The sequence below is a fragment of the Oncorhynchus gorbuscha genome, unplaced genomic scaffold (genome assembly GCF_021184085.1).
Source record: "Oncorhynchus gorbuscha isolate QuinsamMale2020 ecotype Even-year unplaced genomic scaffold, OgorEven_v1.0 Un_scaffold_17373, whole genome shotgun sequence".
Taxonomy (NCBI): Eukaryota; Metazoa; Chordata; class Actinopteri; order Salmoniformes; family Salmonidae; genus Oncorhynchus; species Oncorhynchus gorbuscha.
This window is the reverse complement of record NW_025758987.1, coordinates 1-4,837: the sequence shown is the minus strand read 5'-3', so window position 1 is coordinate 4,837 and position 4,837 is coordinate 1. Positions and strand designations below refer to the sequence as shown.

General features: G+C 47.6%; 1 long non-coding RNA gene across 1 annotated transcript; it reads right to left on the bottom strand.

Annotated features, from left to right (window-relative positions):
* Positions 1-198: 198 nt before the first annotated feature.
* Positions 199-3,916, bottom strand: LOC124030879. Its single transcript, XR_006838044.1, has 3 exons — positions 3,475-3,916; positions 550-653; positions 199-384 (listed from the first exon to the last, which is right to left on the bottom strand). It is a non-coding gene; the product is annotated as an uncharacterized LOC124030879 (long non-coding RNA).
* Positions 3,917-4,837: the final 921 nt, after the last annotated feature.

Here is a 4,837-nt window from a genome sequence, read left to right as displayed (position 1 = left end):
ATCCGCCCACTATTGTATCCGCCCACTATTCAATGCCTTTCCAATCCACTACATACATTTATGATGTACAGTCTGTTTTATTTTTGTATTTAACTAGGCAAGTCGGTTAAGAACAAATTCTTATTTTCAATGACGGCCTAGGAACAGTGGGTTAACTGCCTGTTCAGGGGCAGAACGACAGATTTGTACCTTGTCATACTTGTCCAACGCTCTAACCACTAGGCTACCCTGCCGTCCCACATCTGTGAGATGTATAGTCTTCTAATAGTGTTTCTATGTGGGGGTGAGTTAGGACTCCTTGGCTGTCCAACCTGTCTCTGTGTCCCAGTGGCTCTCTCTGTCCTCCGATGTCAGTCTCTCTGTCTCTCAACACTGGTCTCAAACCTGAGGAGACACACAGCACTAACAGGTCAGAGGTCAGAATGGACCACACAGTATATCCATGGGCATGCTGGGTAATGTAGTTTGTCCCAAATGGTACCCTATTCCCTATGTAGTGCACTACTTTTAGCCAGGGTCCCTAGGGCTCTCTCAATCAAATCTGGTTACCTGGCAGTTTGAAGATGTTCGGCTGTGTCTCCAACAACTGACCAAAGCCCCGGGTGTTGACGTGGCGGCTGTAGAGGTTTCCCCTGGCAACCAGGCCCTGTTGGCTACCACGGCGATGGGAGCAGGGAAGAGCAAGGGAATGTAAAAAGAAAAGAAAAAGGGTACAGGAGAGAACAGGGCACAGAGAAGGATGTGGGAGCAATGAGGTAGGGAGCGAGACAGAAACAGGGTAGTACAGGACCAAGGAAAAAGAGAAGGAATTGTGTTTGAATGGGAAAAAAAGCAACAGAATTCAACATAAGAAAAACACAAAATGAAAACATAATTAGCAAAAACAAAGGTATAAAGTGAATGCTTGACAACTCATACATACAATAACAAAAGGTCAAAACCATGTGATGTCAGAATAGATGCTTAGAGTCGTGGGGGAGGAGTTAGTGGAACAAGTTGTGCCTGATAGAAAAAAAACTGCTCAATATCAAATTCTAGGTAATGTTTCTTATTGGCCACATGTTTCCATGACAATGTGACAAGTCAAGTTTGATAAAAAATAAAATTGAAAAAGACTATTGTGAGAAAAATTGTAATTAATAAATACACACGATAACTGCTGTACAATGAATATGACTACAAAAGCCTTCGTGTTATTTTAGTAGCCTAGTACATTTTTTATTGAGAGTATTTTAGGTTAAAGGTCAAACTATTAGTGAAATACAAGCTCCAAAATGGCGGACCAGGTTGAACAGAAAGAAATCTCACTTTTCTCATTTTGTTGGGAGATAAGTTTTAATAACTTCTTCTAGAAAACGTCAGGCAAAAAGGTACAGGCAGCATCATAAGTCCCTCAACGGGACGACCAACGCAACTAGGAAAGGTTGAACGACTTCTAACAGACATAGGGAGTCCTATCCCTTCTGTTTCATAGTAAATGAATCATTGAAATAATACTAAACTCCCTGGCCATGACAGACAGACCGGTAGGTGGCATCCTGATCGTCCCGTCATGGATTTATCAATGGTGTAAACATCGGGGGGAGGGGGAGGGGGGTTCCACCATTGTTAAATCCATGACGGAAAGTGTGCAAGTATACACTTGAAGAGAAGGTTGGAGGATTGGGATGCAGACATAGGCTAGCTAACAGGCTAAAAACCACAGTCCTTCCTTTTAAAAAAAAGAGCAGACTGTGGTGGGGAGAGTCACAAGGTGGTCAATGGAAGCTGAGCTGCGATCGGTTAAGGGAACTGTCCTCATGTTAACGATGGAGGAGGAGGAGGAGGCAGAGAGCCAGAGAGAGGAGGATGTGAGGAAGGAGGAGGATTAGATGATTGTATTTGTGAGAGTGGACAAATGAAATAAAAGGGGATGGTGAACACAAACGAGAGAACAAGAGAAAGAAAGACAGACATAGAGAAACAGTGTTTAGAAAGACAGGCCAGAGAGAGAGAGCACTTCTGGTCACGCAGGACAATTAGAGAGGAGAGAGAGAGCACTTCTGGTCACGCAGGACAATTAGAGAGGAGAGAGAGAGAGAGCAGTTCTGGTCACACAGGACAATTAGAGAGGAGAGAGAGCAGTTCTGGTCATGCAGGACAATTAGAGAGGAGAGAGAGAGCACTTCTGGTCACACAGGACAATTAGAGAGGAGAGAGAGAGCAGTTCTGGTCACGCAGGACAGTTAGAGAGGAGAGAGAGCACTTCTGGTCACACAGGACAATTAGAGAGGAGAGAGAGAGCACTTCTGGTCACGCAGGACAATTAGAGAGGAGAGAGAGAGCACTTCTGGTCAAACAGGACAATTAGAGAGGAGAGAGAGAGCACTTCTGGTCACGCAGGACAATTAGAGAGGAGAGAGAGCACTTCTGGTCACGCAGGACAATTAGAGAGGAGAGAAAGAGAGCACTTCTGGTCACACAGGACAATTAGAGAGGAGAGAGAGAGCACTTCTGGTCACGCAGGACAATTAGAGAGGAGAGAGAGAGCACTTCTGGTCAAACAGGACAATTAGAGAGGAGAGAGAGAGCACTTCTGGTCACGCAGGACAATTAGAGAGGAGAGAGAGAGCACTTCTGGTCACGCAGGACAATTAGAGAGGAGAGAAAGAGAGCAGTTCTGGTCACGCAGGACAATTAGAGAGGAGAGAGAGAGAGAGCACTTCTGGTCACGCAGGACAGTTAGAGAGAAGAGAGCAGTTCTGGTCACGCAGGACAATTAGAGAGGAGAGAGAGAGCACTTCTGGTCACGCAGGACAGTTAGAGAGGAGAGAGAGAGAGCACTTCTAGTCACGCAGGACAATTAGAGAGGAGAGAGAGCGAGCACTTCTGGTCACACTGGACAATTAGAGAGGAGAGAGAGCAGTTCTGGTCACACAGGACAATTAGAGAGGAGAGAGAGAGAGAGCAGTTCTGGTCACGCAGGACAATTAGAGAGGAGAGAGAGAGCACTTCTGGTCACGCAGGACAATTAGAGAGAAGAGAGAGAGAGCAGGAGGCTTGGAATCAGAGAGAAGGCACTTTACCCAGGGTCCTGTCCCAAATGGCACACTATTCCCTAGATAGTAGAAAGGGAACAGTCTGCCATTTGGGATGTACACACAGTGCCCTGAGGCTGGCTCTTTTGCATGGAAACAATACTCTTAATGAGAGGAATGCTGCGTCCCGTTGCCAAGCCCTCCAACCCTGGCAGAGACACAGACAGGCCCTCAGCATAGAACACACTCTGACATTCAGATATACTGCTGTTGCACCTCTCCCACAATCCTGGGTTCAGTTACATAGAGTTTTCAGTCAAGTAGTAGAAGTAAGGTTGCAAATTTCACGTAACGTTCCCAAAAATTCCCACGTCGGATAATTCCCTCTGCTTCTTTCTTCAACCGAGATTCCTGGAAAACAAGGACATTTCGGGACCTGTTCTCGGGAATACCATACCTGGTGCGCTTTGCCCTGCAGTTGAGGCTGTTGATGAGTGGAGGGTGGGGGTTCGGGCCCCTGTTGGCCCCAGGGGCAGGTGCCGGGGCCAGGGCCGGATCGGGACGCTGGCGGCCCCTGCTTGGGGAGCACGGGGAGGATACCGACAATGGGGGAGAGAGGGGAGGAGCCGCGTGGCGACACAAAGGCCAGGGAAGAGCCTTCTGCTCCTCTCGCACAGCTGGAGATAAAACCGCGATGGAGAGAGAATACCATGAGGGAGAGAGAATACCATGAGTGAGAGAGAATACCATGAGGGAGAGAGAATACCATGAGGGAGAGAGAATACCATGAGGGAGAGAGAATACCATGAGGGAGAGGGAGAGACAATACCATGAGGGAGAGAGAATACCATGATGGAGAGGGAGAGACAATACCATGAGGGAGAGACAATACCATGAGGGGGAGACAATACCATGAGGGAGAGAGAATACCATGAGGGAGAGAGAATACCATGAGGGAGAGGGAGAGACAATACCATGAGGGAGAGAGAGAGACAATACCATGAGGGAGAGAGAATACCATGAGGGAGAGAGAATACCATGAGGGAGAGAGAATACCATGAGGGAGAGGGAGAGACAATACCATGAGGGAGAGAGAATACCATGATGGAGAGGGAGAGACAATACCATGAGGGAGAGACAATACCATGAGGGGGAGACAATACCACGAGGGAGAGGGGGAGACAATACCACGAGGGAGAGGGGGAGACAATACCATGAGGGGGAAACAATACCACGAGGGGGAGACAATACCACGAGGGGGAGACAATACCACGGGGGGAGGGGGAGACAATACCACGAGGGAGAGGGGGAGACAATACCACGAGGAGAGGGGGAGACAATACCACGAGGGAGAAGGGGAGACAATACCACGAGGGAGAGACAATACCACGAGGGAGAGGGGGAGACAATACCACGAGGGAGAGGGGGAGACAATACCACGAGGGAGAGGGGGAGACAGTGACGACTGTCAAACAGAGCACCACTGCTACTACATTATTCAGAATCTAACACAAACTGATCTCAGTACAGTGCATCATCACTAGGCTGACTAGTGTCTCTGACAGACATTCATAAACAGCAAGATTTGATTAAGAGTTCGTGAATCTCACTGCTACACTCATAAACAATGGTTATATAAACTCTATCCAACTATGGTGACATTTTACTGAGGCCAGAAGACTGAACCAACCAACTGCACAGAGACACTGTGAAATGTGACTGGACAGAGAGGTTCTACAGTACATTTGACGAACCAACCAACTGCACAGAGACACTGTGAAATGTGACTGGACAGAGAGGTTCTACAGTACATTTGACTA